The following is a 15,034-nucleotide window of genomic DNA, read 5'->3' as shown; positions in this document are numbered from 1 at the left end:
TATTTTTATTATTTCGACAGTTCAAACATCATCGAAAAGTGTACCCATTTTATTACTTCAGTAAAAAAAAAGTCTGGAGAAATTTCAATTGAATGGTCTTTAGTATATAGATGATTTATCTACAAAGTACACAACAATACCTTGAAACTATTTATTTAGGCATACAAACAAAAATGAGAAGACAGTGGTCTTCACTATACGCGTAATCCAATGAAATTTTTTCCGTTAGGACCCCAGTAAAGCATAGTAGAACTTAGGTTTTTGTAGAAATATTTCGTTGCAGGACCAATATTTTACGACAATCGCGATTCGAGGCTATCAATAACGTACAATATCGTATATAATATACCTATATATTGATATATTATATTATACGAGTATAATATTAGGTTTTTTTTTCATTTATTCGTGATCAGTGATCACCATAGTATGTACATAATAATACTAATATATTATGTATTATACATATTACATACGACATACCTAACCATTTGCTTTACTTATCGTTTTCCAATTTTGTATTATTAGAAAAATCTTTGTATAATATCTAAGTATATTTAAAGTATTAAATCATGTGGATAAACATTATATTCCTCTGACCTAATCATTTATACTTATATAAGATCTATATTTTACATAAAGTGAGCATTATATAGTATAATGTGCTATATTATTTTGGTGTGTCACGGATAAAATTATACAGACAAATTCAGCTAAAAACTGAGCAATATATACAATCACTGTAAATATTATAGCTAATATAATTACTGCATAAGTGTGTACAATACAATAATTATTACATATAGAATATAGATTCTAAATTGATGTAAAATCGTTAACTTCTTCACACCTTATAGCGATGTGAATATTGTTATTACATTTTAAATAAATGTAAATCATCGAAATTTGTAAAGACTTAATAAGTGGAGAAGAATTGAAAATGACATAGATGAACTTATAAAAAATGATTAGATTTTTGAAACATATTAGTTTATTCATACTTTCATTCGTCTGTATTCAAATAACATCGAGTCAATCAAACAACTACAGTATCCCATCATAAATAAAATATCGTTGAATACGATTAAATAAAAATAAAAATATGTTTTTGTTATAAATATGTAACATATATTTCACAGTGGTATATTTAAAACCTAATCCATCACATTTGACAGACGATAATAAATATATTATAGTAGGTATTCAAAATTATAGACTGCACATTTAGTACCTGCAATGTAGGTCTTACATACATTTTCTTAAAATACATAGTGATAATATGATGTATACAATTGTGACATAATATTTGGTAAATGTATACAAAATGGCTATGCGATTAAGGTAACCGTGGTTAAAAGGAGAAAAAGAAACTGTGTGAGATCTCTGTATAATCGATGTGCACGGCACTTGGTACATAAATGGTTAATCAATCGCGAATATTCAATTGGACGATAGGAGACTAAGCGAAGCGATGGTTATTTATTATTTGTAGAATGAAATTGTTGAAAAATGAAATCGTACTGCCAATAATAAATAAAAAAAATACGAAGCTTGCGCGCGGCAATAATACTGCGCCAATACTCGCCGACGCACCGATCGACTTCCGGGCGGAAACGTTGTTACTCGCGGTTTAAATCAATTATTACGATACAGAAAACACACCGTATTCCGGCGGAAGTGAAACAAAAATTAAATATTCTGTTGACGTAGTTTCTCCGTCGCCTAAACGGCGCTTTTTGTTACTTCGCGTCGTCGCTTTGCAACATTAGGTGTTTAGGTAGGTATACATAATAGGTATTTGTGTATACATTTCTTCACCCCAAAACCGTTTTTCTAAAATGGGTTTTTGCAACCTGTTGTACAAGCACTCAGCTCTCTCTAGAATACAGTGATTATATCTCACTCGCAAGTACGCAATAATAATATAATAACAATAAATAATAATAAGGCCACCCTCACGAAACTCGAGCCTTTATGTGCTCACAATTTTTTCTTCCTGATGTATAACGTCATCATCTTCACGCGAAATAACATCTTTTCTTGTTCACATTTAAAGTGCCTTTAGGCTTTTAGGTACACTCTGTCGTGTCGTTACGTCTTGTTCATAATTGAACAAGTTGTGTTAAAAGTTACAACCCCATTGTACTTATTAGCTGAACGCTGTGGTTATCTTTACCAGGTTCTACCATAAAGTTAAATCTATTCAACGTCGTCGTGTGGTTACAGTGGTCAAATGTTTATCAATTATTATGCTACCTACTGTTAAAATATTTAAAAATATGAATGGTTATAGTGATTGCAGTGGCTAACCTCTAATCTGGTAGGTACTAAATCTGTCTACCAATCTAATGTGATAATATAGACGAAAAGCTTTTGAGTACAATGGCGCACATTTGTACACTAAAATGAAATCGCTCATTAGAACATGATTTTACCTAACATACCTATACAAATGTCAAACGATTTGTTTCTGCTAGTGTAGGACGCGCTTCACTCCTGTAATCTGAATCGTTTTTAAACGCTACAAAAATCACCGCGTTTATATATTATCTATGATTTATATTATACGCACCTTATTGACCAAACACTGATCAATCTTTCAAGAAGTATTAATAGTTAAAATGTTGATACAACTCATCGAAATCACAAACATTTTCAAATTTTTTTTATTTGAAAATGTTCTTATATTTTACAGCATTTTTAATTGCAATAGCTAATTTTGATGATTAAATACGAGGTTTGAAGGTTCCTCGTATGTTGTTTTTACAGGAACCTAAAAATCTCAAAAATAGAATTGCATGATGTTCTTCACAAAGTTCAAAATCAAAAAAAAAAAATGTTATTAAATGAAAAATATTGTTTTTAGATAATAAAAATAGTAAATATTTACATTAATTTTCAACTATTTATACAATTGCTTACAGAACGAACCACACCGTTATTGACATTTGACATACAACTGCAGCTATAGTAATATTAGGTAAATGAAATGTGTACTTTTATACTTTACACCTATGCGATTTATTTTCTGAAAAAGAGAGTCAAAACTACCTTATTAATTTATGTACAAATTAATTACTAATGCTGTCATTGATTTTATGCATTATATTATAATTTAATGATTATGCTAATAAGTAATAGCAACATGAATACAATAATATACGATAATATGTGGTATACTGGTTAAATTTTTAACAACAAACGTCTCCTGTAAACATACATTATCATTGCATAGTTTTCGTACAGTAAGGTTACTCAACGTGGTGTACAATGTACACACAATTTAATAAATAATAATTTATGGCGCATATACCTAGAAGGATACGAGGATTTTGCACAATACATACCTTCGCCGAATGACCCGAAGGAAATTATTATTCTTAGTTGTGTATAGAAACGTCGTAGGTACAACAATACCGTGGTTGTCACCCACATACCATGTTTGCGGTCAGCTGAAACTACCTATATTATATATTTTATGAGCCCCATGGTTGCATGATATACCTACATATGAATAAATGTGAAATGGAAATCATTAATACATTAGAAGTACATAAATACGCCCACACAACTGATATGCCATAATACTGCAGTTGTATACATATAGAATTATAATACTGTGTACAGTAGTAAAACCTCATTACAAGGGAATCGCTCGTTAACAACTAGCGACTGAATTATCCGTTACAGGGAGACTAAAAAAATAAGGGATTCAGGTTGTACAGGACTGTTGTTATTTTTCATTGTAAGGAGGTGTGCGCCTTACAGCAAGTCCGTTATAAGGATATTTTACTGTACAAGTATTAGAAGTATTACGAAGGTGTATATTATTATACAGTATTGCAGCGGTCTCAATAAAGAACCGAAAAAGAATTCGATATCGAAACTTTGAGTTACGGAGGTAATTTGAAATACACAGTGAATCGGAACTGAAAAAAATTTCCAAATACTGCAAAAACTGCTAGATACCAGGGTTCAAGATACCGAGGTTTCACTCTGTAGTTGTAATTCGTGGCCAGGACCTTTTCATCTGGACGCGACTTACATTTACTGGTTACGATGTAGTCTAACCTAACCTATGAGAGGCCAAGTACAATTAATTTATCATTAAACTTTAATATAGTTAATTTAGATTTATAAGTACTGTTTTTATTATTATTGAAAAAATGCGTTGACTGCACTAACTTAAATTTAGAAATATAGAGGTTATAGGGCATTTTTATAAAATTTAACTGATAACAGATTGTAAGATGGTCGAGTAATATTGTGCAAATGTGTCACGCGCTCATGCATTATCCGTATAAAATATCGACGAATTCAACGGAAATCAACGGTTATCTATCATTTTATCGTTTTTCTGGATTTTATATCTAAATGCATCGAAGATATATTATACTCGACATACGACGCACGTTGACACGAATCGGCCATTATTAAGCTCTAATATTATCATTATTACACTTGACTTATATCTGATACAATTTGAAGGAATTTTCAAACGTAGCAGCACGTGAAAATTTATTTTTTTTAGCGTAAATAGGGTGCCAGCCGATGTACAATAATATTGCTTCCGACCTCTGTTTCACTACTCACAAACGGGACCGAACATTATATAATAAACTCGTTACGCAATTGTCTCACTCGTTGCAAATTATGTTGGAAACAATCAAACGTATATAATTTACTGTCACGAATCATCACCACGAATCTATAGGAAACAAATGCCCTGAAAGTAAAAATATAGTAAAAAAGCCCCTGAAATTTACAACATTTTAAAATATCAAATAATTGTCCACCAAAAATAGCCCACCTTGTGTCTCCCTATCATTTTTAATGTTCCTATTTGTTAACAGTTTATGGCGAATCACCTTGTGATTAATAGTCCTGTCTCTGATCGAGACTCAGATGCATCAATAATGCTCTATTAGAATTAATACTGTCTGAACTCGTTTTATAAATTTAAAAAAATGTATTCGCAGTTTCTTTGATAGCTCTCAAGTATGCCAAGTCGTTTACTATCTCGACATAATTACTGCCTTGGTGTAATAATGGCACATATTTTCTGTACATTATTATAATGCGGTAATCTTAAAGGCATATAGAGGAACGTTTTTGTCAAGAATTAAGAGGAACATAAATTGTTCGCTGGTCGTCGGTCTCTGTACGTATAAATAATAAATATAATATATATATATATATCATATTCTATAATTTATAGTAGCACACATAGCATGTATGGCAGTATACTAGTATGGACGATAAATATATATGAAAAAAAAAATTAGAAAAGGAAAGAAATGAACAGTCAATGGGCGATTTAGTCGGACTTTATGGGGTGGGAAGTTATTTATTTTTAAACAAAGCTTACATATTAAAAATATGTTTGTAATTACTACCATCCATCTTCCCCCGCCCATATAGCTGGTACATTTACAAAATATGTAAATTCTCGACAAATTTCGAGATTAATAACAAAACGATTTTCAACAAGATATTTGTTGTAAGTTCTAACAAATTACAAACCCAAATATGCCTCGGCCATATAATAAAATTATGTTCACAATTATATACCTAGTCTTTGTGTGTCACCGCAGAGTGATAGTGAAGTATATTCAATCCATTTTTAAGTTTGAATTAATACGCATTAATTCAAGTTTTGATTTATGGAATACTTAAACATGATTGTAAAGACCATTCAAGATATTTTTATTTGGATTTAAGGACTCACTTAAGGGCCCCGAAATTACTTTATCTCGGTTTTATTTAGATCACACACTATATTATATGACGTGTAGGTATAAAACCATACAATAAATTATAAACAACGGTGGTGCACGGGTGTCTTAGCAGGAGAAACCTGTGAATATACTACATGCACATTAAGTACTTGCTTGTGAGTTGTGACTGATGTGCATTTTATCTTGATGCACCGCACTCGGGGTAATTCTCTGGAAACCGACACTGCGTTTCATCCGACTGGAATTATTATGGTGCTCGTAAATAAACAATTTATTAGAAAAGACTCGTTACACTGAAAATGTAATTACCAAGTTTTGATTATAATTTGCTTATATGTTGTAAAGTTATAATTTACAATTTCATGACACATTCGTAATCTGAACGGCTGCCCGTTTATTAATTTTTAAATATTATGACAAACAGCTTACTTATTTTAAGTACGTATCAGTATAAATTTCAATACACATTGCTTGATAATTGTATATTTTAAATGTATACTTATCATAAAACAAATTTAGATTGTATAATATCAATAAACCGATGTATTATGAATGTAAAAGTTATAGGCTCATTAACGAAAGTGTTTGGGTTTAAATTTAAAAATGTATTATTAAATGTATGTTTGATAAATAATATTCAATTTTAAATAGTTTGAAATAAAATAATATGTGGGAAAGACAACTACAATTTTGTACATCAAGACAAACCAAATCATAATAATCAATAATCTGTTCTAAAACAGAAACTTACTACTTTAATATTTGATATATTTTTACTTAAAAAGTAACAGCTTTTAAGTTATTAAAACACTAACATTTGTATTTCCCTCTTGATCTTGGAAACTATTGTTTGTTATAAGACTTGAATACAACAAAACTAAACTGCACATTTTAATTTATCAATTATTCATATTTCATTTCAATGAATTGATCATGTTATACAATATCACGAATTCATGATACAGCAGTGCATTACAGAAATATTGAATTTATTATTTATACACTTTAAAACTAAAAGTTAGTGTTAATTTCAAAGTTAAAGATGGACGATGGTCACTAAATAATTGAAAATATAAAAGTCGATTAGTTGCCTGTATCTATTGAAACTATAATAAAAGTAGGTCATAATAAACCAATTTTTCGATTTCTTCAGCATGTCTTAGAACTTTTAGTATATGCTCAACTTACTAGATAATTATTTTTATTAACTTGTGAAGCTGTATAGGTATGCGTATAGGTACCATAGGCGTAACTAGGATTTAATAATTACAGGGAGTAGAGTCCTAGAAATCTAATGTTCAAAATAACTTTGGGAGCCCCACACCACCTGCACCAAGTAAGCGCAACTGTCCTCTAAAATCAAAATTAAAAATAAGCAATAAAATGAAAGAATAAATTCATTATTAAAAACAAAATGTAAATAATAAATTGAGTACAATATATACTACAGGGGGCTAAATACAATATACATATTACACATTTAGAGGGGCTAAGCCCCCTAGCCACCCTAGTTACGCCAATGATAGTCACTCGTGATAAAATATAAGACCAGAAATTACGATTGTACATTATTGTTTATTATTACTTATACATTATATATTTATATGTCAAATGCCACACATTTGTCTGCAAATTGGGTATTTTTTTTTTAAAGAAAAACCATTAAAAACGGTTTTTTCTGCTGAACAATTGGGTATCAGAGAACTGAGCACGAACAATATTGACTTAGTCCTTTTCCCGCCTACTATATATGTACATCAAAACCCTCCTAATAACTGAATCGCTCGGGACCAACTGTTTTTAACTGTTTTTCCGCTATAAAGGAGTTTTTGTTATGTAGAGAAACTGAAATACTATACAGGACTATGGTTATTTTCCGTTTTATAAAGTGTTCGTTACACGGACGTTATACCTCACTTGCAGGTATCTATTATTTAATAATATTATTGTCTCTGGCCTTAGCGGCCGTCGGCGTGAAAAGCGTCCGAGCCCACTAATGGCATTATACGTCTTTATCGCAAACATCTATGGTCGTTTAACTAAATTCGTTTTTTCCGTGTCGTGAATACGGTTTAATAACCATTATAATATAATTTTGTACAGGCGCCGTTCGTCGAGTTTTCCGATACGATCTGTTCCCTCGTCGGTGTTCGAAATACGTTTCTTTATTCCTACGGTGGACGCAGTTAGTTTGCGTAATGCCATCTAGTTATAATTCAGTATAGTGTATAGATGTTAAAATTATACTAATTCGTATAAACCCACTATTAAATACCTACCCGATTAATGAACAAACAAAAACCCTACATTATTATTTTGACTACAACCACTTTGCATCCGCAGTTTGGTTAAAAGACAAAACTTGTTTGTGAAATAAAACACCTTTGGCCACAATTTTGCGAACAATAGAAACGTTACATCAAAGATATCTGCCCTAATAAGTTATATAGGATGTACATAACCTGTATCACAGCATTTTATATCAATAAATGTTAAATTTTAAGAACCAATAGAGAGATAATATTAAATGAATCACATAGGTACTAATCATCGATCATTAAAATTTATACTCATTCAACATGTATCTCCACTTTTCACAAGGTTTAGGCCTTTCTGTCTATTCATATTCTGATGGCATAGACAGGTAGGGCGTGGGCTGGAAAATGTTGTGTGAGCTTCTTAATTTTGAGTATCTTTATGTAATTAATTACCCATTATTTACAGATATCTTGGTTACAAAAAAAAAAAAAAACCTTAAGATTAATTCATTAAAATATGATATTTATTTTTTCTATGATAGGTAGTACTGAGTACGTACTTGCATAAAAAAGTTAAAACGTCAATTTCTTCAAATTTGTTATCAAAGAGGATAAATTTGATTTTTTATATGGTTTTTAAAACTTTAGTAACTATTTATCTTTTACGAGTATTTTCTTTGTTTGGAAAAATTTAATTTACATTAATTTTAAAATCAGCATTGACTTGATGTTCGGTTATTATTTGATTAATTTAGTGAGTGACTTGGGTAAAACTGATTATTGAAATGCATGTAAAAGTTTTTGACTCTATATTCGTTGTCCTTGGGCTGTTGTCAGTTTATTTAATTTATTAACTTTTGACCATAATTCTTGGCAAAAATCATAATCCAAATAAATATAATTTACATTGTCAATCTGTACTTATATTTCACGGGGTTATTGGAATTATTTTAGTTTTCGCAATTTGTTTTACAAGTTTAGTCAATATGTGGTCTTATAATAGTTTCATTATGCCCTATAACCATTATATTCCAACCATATATTTAAAATAAAATAAAATAAAATAAAGATCTCATAATCAATACTAGGTACTCAAGTGCAATGTACAATATGTACTATATATATAACAACATAATCATCTTACCGAGTTGTGTATATTATATTGTATCGATAAAACAGATTTAAGTAAAATTTCTTAGATTGAAAAAATGGTTTTTTTTTACAGAAATTATTGGTGTAGTTAACGTTTTTAATAAATCAGCTATTTTTCCAAGTTCGCAGGTCCCATATATATACTATGACAAAAATGTGTTTTTACATAAGCAAATGATCAATGAGGTGTTCAACTTTACCGTGGGACCTTTTTTGTGTTCTTTAGTGCTTACTTATGCCAATGTTCGCAAGTGAATTTAAATGTATGAACATTTCAAAGTAAATGGAAAAAATAATGAATAAATATTGGTAAAAAAAAAAAACACTAAAATATTACAAGCTTTTTATCATGAAAGGTATAAGTGTTTACTGTTTACTGTTTATTCACTAGTATATATTATATATTATGCTAATCATATTATATTGTACAATGTAAATAAATACAAACATACGTAACCTACGCTGTATTTTTCTGAGGAAGAGGATCAAATTGAAAATAATTGAAATACTACCTACTCACATAATTAAAATGTCAATCATTTTTAGTATAGTAAACATGAAAGGAAGAAGGCCAGGTAGTAAATACTTAAATTCCTTTGACGTGTACACTTCTGCTGTAAAATATATGTTGAGCACTTTTATATAACAATCGTTCGACGAGTTGATACCAAATGTTATTATACCTTTAATGATGTTATTACATTGCATAAGCATATTTGTAAAATGCACATCAAATAATATCTATAGACTGTAGAATACTTAAATAAATTGGTAGGTAACTAACTATATTTGAACATATAAAATATATGTATATTAGTCTAATTAAATAATTTTTGAATATCATAAGTGCACTATTTATGTTCATATATTAATACTATATACATAATATTATGTGTTTTATACTACTCTTGTATATTTAAATAAATGTCAGTGAATTATATTTTATTTCTGATAATAAAATATATCATAATAAATAATTTACATAGGTACATAAATATATTACTATACAAGTACGTTCATCGTGCAAATATTACCAGTGGTATACCGGAAGTTTGATGTTTACAAATACATACTAACGGAAAATCAATTGTTTTGAAATGTTCATTACCTTATTAACCGTACAAGTAGGCACTGACATCATCATAATATACTATAGGGACTACACTACTACAGCTGCAGAATTTCATCAGAGTTCTGGAAAATTTAGCAGACAATTTATATTAAATTTAAATTTCCATTTAATATTCATATACGAACTCAATTTGAAAATGACACAATGAAATATGTAGCTAATTATTATTAAACCGAATTATATATATTTTATAATATGTATGTATGTTCATGCGTTACCGGAAATGTTGATAACACCTAGGGTAGACAACATGTATGTATTAGGCAATGATACAATTTTCTAACAGTATAAATGTAGGAGGAAATTATCATTAGTGAGTACCTATACCTATAGTATTATTTTGTAATGTTCGTGATGTTGGCCCACCCTACCTAAGTACTGTAATTTTTTTTAAATCTATGGCATTATTTTGCAAATTATTTCTAAGTATTTACAAGTCTATTTTTAGAGTCTGCTAGTCCAAACTTTTGCACTGAAATAAAAAATGTAAGAGTTGGGCCAACTTAACGTAGCCCATTTATTTAGACCCAAAACTTCGATATCGGTATCAAACGAAATCTAATGATTAGCAAGTATTTGTAAGCTCCTTTTTGAAAATTCGCAAGTCCCTCGTTTGATATAAACTTGTATATGGACTTTTGAAACTGTGAAGTTGGCCCACCCGTTGTGACCTATGTTATGATTATTACTTTAGCTCCTTTAGTCCTTTAGTCTTTTAGCACCTTGACGGAAAAGAAATTCGTTTCGTCAGGATCGCGAGTACCTACTCTTAGTCTGGGTTAGGGTACACATATTGCTGGTACCTATTTGCGAGTATCAATTTAAAAGTCTTAGAGAAAATATATTTTGTTAAGTTGGTAACACACTTATTACTTGGCACTCCAGAGAAAATCTTATTTTTATTTTTTTTTGTGTATGTCAAAAAGAGTAAAGTTTAAAGTTTAAAGCTGAATTTATCTAATAGTTATCTCCTGTACAAGTTGAACCGACATACCTGATTGGGAAATCAGCCTGCAGCGGATAGGATGCGACCCTCGATGTATATTTTTTTGTTTAAGTGCAACTCTTCGTGGGTGTTTACTGTATACTCTTGTTAGAAAATCAGACCTGGGTGGGAAATCTTACTGTGAAGAGCATATTTTATATTTATCTACTACAATAAGTATCGACATTGAGTTGTTGATATTTGCATTTTAAATAAAAAACAATAAAATACACGTGATAACGTTGATTATAATATATTATTGTAATACATAATCAATGGCGATGGAAATAAATATATGCAGCATTACAATTCTATCACGACAACATTGCTTGATAATTCAATTACATAAATGTTGACAAAATGCAACTAAAGCATTAATCCTAAGGTTATTAGAAATTATTGTCAACATTTCCGTTACATACTTATAAATTAGTATAATATATTAATATCACATATATATTAGGATCATTTTATATTTATAACCGAAAAAAGTAATAATAGTGATGATACACAATTTTAATTACGAGTTTAGGTTCTTTAATATTTTGACTTTAAATATGTTCTTACCATTTACCATTGTATTCAAATTAAAAATACATAGGTATATTTAATTGAAATATACGCAATTGCATATAATTAAATCTGAAAAAGTCTATTATAGTCTAAGAATTCTCTTTAATTAAATTCATTATTTTTAATCTCAGTATTTTGAAAATAGTTTAATAATATTTAAGTACAATATTTGATTCGAATTTTTTTTTTAATTTATGAAGTGTGACAATACGAATATAAGTATTTAGTTTTAGTTTATTTATTTGTATTTAATATTCTCAGTGTCTGATGAAGAGTATAAATAAGATATAAAATGTAAATTAATTAATTAAAATTATTTTTTTGCTTTGGGATAGTAATATGAACATAAACGTGTACAAATTATGTTGGAGTGTATTTTGTATGCACAAAATGTTTTTGTATCGATATTTTTTTCATTTCGGTAATTCTTTTAAATTTACTATAGGCTATAGGTAATATGTTAATAATAAGTTGATGATATATAATATGCATAAATCAATTTTTCGTATAAATAAGCAATTTTTAATTTTTTGAAAATGTATAACAGTTTGTCTAAAATATTTCAATATATTTAAGTATTAGTAGGGGCATGTACTTCTTCATAACTATTAACCTACCAATAGGTTTAAAATTGTAATAATTATTATCATACAACTGATTCCTAACCTTTCAGTAATATTTATTTTTACTATGTTCACAAATTGTACACATTTTATGAGATGGTGAATAAGACTAGGCAGGTATACTTACTACTCAGTATATTAACCCCAGTTTAATATAAAAAAATGTATATATTTTTGAGGAAATCGATTGTTTTTCTATACGTTATTACGGATTCTTTGGATTTGAATATGATTGTATGTGTATTATTTTATTTTAAACAGAAAAATAAACCTGAAAAACTATTTATATTTATGAACTTTTATTGAAACAGTCCACGATCTGGAATATTGAATTTATATATCATGCTATTTTGAATTTTTGCGAGGGATTAACCTATATAGGTTGATTCACTAAGCATGGAAACCCCGATTTTTCCGTATTCGGTTTTTCGGACTATTATCCTTGGTATACCTAGTAATTATTCATTTTAATATTTTAACTTATTCGATTTTTTTCCAGGTGCATTAATTTTAAAAAAAAACCAACAATCTCTTTGACAATTTACAGTAAAAATTGTTGGTTCTCATTTTTTGAATTGCCATTGGGGATTTCATAAATTATGTAAAAAATCAAAATATCTATTTAAAGATATAGTTCTTACTTCTTATATAGGTATACTTAAAAGTTTTTAAAATATAGAATTTGACTATAAACTATAACATTTAAGGACAAATGGGGTTGATTAATGACCATGCTTGGCGGATACTCTGTATAACGTGTACATAGGGAGTGCCCGAGTGCATATGAGTGTAAGTGCAACACAATAATATACCTAACTAGGCCACATTGGGCCACATTGACCATATCGTGTATAATATAATTTCAGCAATATTTTTCAACTATATTATACTGTTTATTTCTAGTCATGTTTACTTCTGAATTCACAGTTTTCGGCATATTCAGCATAAAGCTTTTAAAATCAGGCCGTTTAGCGGGAAAACAGTCCGCAAAGATTTTTAAAATTAGCAGTTAGGAGTTGAACAATATTTTCTTTATTTTATACGACGGCAGTACAATTAATAGTACAACAACGTTTAGTCGACACGTCATGTGTAAAGGAGTAATAGAGTTAACAATGGTTAGTGAATCAGCGCGATCGCAATAGGTGCAGAGCTTCAGACGCAGTGCAGTAGTATTATGTCATATATTACATTTGTTGTACCACGAAATGTCGTGTTCAATTCGTAGGCACAGCAGCAAAAATCAGTAATTACGATTTGATGATTTTCGAAGACATTTGTTCCGTTGTTCGGTGCATCATAAAATATCGATTTATAATATTATACATATGTAGCGTGCAGTGGCGTAATAAATGAAAAAAACTTGATGGGACCGACGGAAAAAAAATTAAAGTTTAAGTTGTATGAACAGCATACTAATAATTCTATATTTCACTATCCCGATTTAAAAAATTAATCTATCATTAATTACTTAACCGCGCCTGTGTATGGGTGCAATACGATAGCGCTCGCCTTCCACTTTACACGCAAAAAAATGCAGCACAATTGAGCTCCATGAAATATAGATGTTGACATATCCTTACTCCTTTTAAGAATTTTTCGATACACTATTTAAAAATACAGCCGGACTTGGTTCACTCGAAGTTAAGTTAAAAGTTAGAGATATCGATGATTTCGAGTTATAAAAGTTCGAGTTAACCTGCAAGTTCGACCGTATTAGAATTACCGTATTAAAACATATCATTGTAAACATTGGTCATATTTTATGTGAATAAATATTATTATTTAAAAAAATATGAAATTTGTAGTTGTTGTACGTCATATTTTAATATAGTTTTTTGTACCGTGTGTTGCAACACTTTTTAAGATAAAGTAAGTAGTAGTAAGTACCAAAGTATGGATAATATTATTTTGCAGAGAATTTTTTTCGTGGATAATATTAACCGCCCGGTATAATAATTTAACAGAATGTTCTTATAAGACCTTCAAAGCTGCAGATGTTTAAGTGCGTGGGAAGATACATAATTCGACGTTCCCGGTGAGAGAGAACTACACTCCATTTTCATAAATTCCAGTTTTGATGAAACTGCAAAAGCCGTCAACATTTCCCACCAAACCATAAAAATAATGATTTAAAATTAAAATTCCACGACTAGATTTCAATTTTGAAAACTATACAAACGTAGGTACAAGGAAATCCGAGTCCACACACAGTTGTTAAAAGAGAATTTCGACTTTCTTATTTTGGGGACGTCGCGGTTTCCACAAAAAACTATGATTTTCAAGTACACTCAATCATAACCGTGTATAATTAAGATGGCACCATTACACAGCTGAACCTGATTCCCACCATGTATATAGAGGCGTATTTTAAGAAGTCTCCTCCCTCGTCCGCCAACCGTCTGATGGTCAGATGAGGTTTTCCCCGTCTTGTCGCCCCACAATTGGTGCAGCACTGATATGATATTATTATTACGCAGTTATGCAGCTGCTGTGAAACGTTATCGTTATGTGCCACGACGAAACGTTATCGGATTATTATTGAATTATTATATTTTTGGCTGCCGCGCTCG

This window comes from Myzus persicae, unplaced genomic scaffold, assembly GCF_001856785.1.
Source record: "Myzus persicae strain clone G006 unplaced genomic scaffold, MPER_G0061.0, whole genome shotgun sequence".
NCBI classification, from domain to species: domain Eukaryota; kingdom Metazoa; phylum Arthropoda; class Insecta; order Hemiptera; family Aphididae; genus Myzus; species Myzus persicae.
This window is presented reverse-complemented; position numbering follows the sequence as displayed.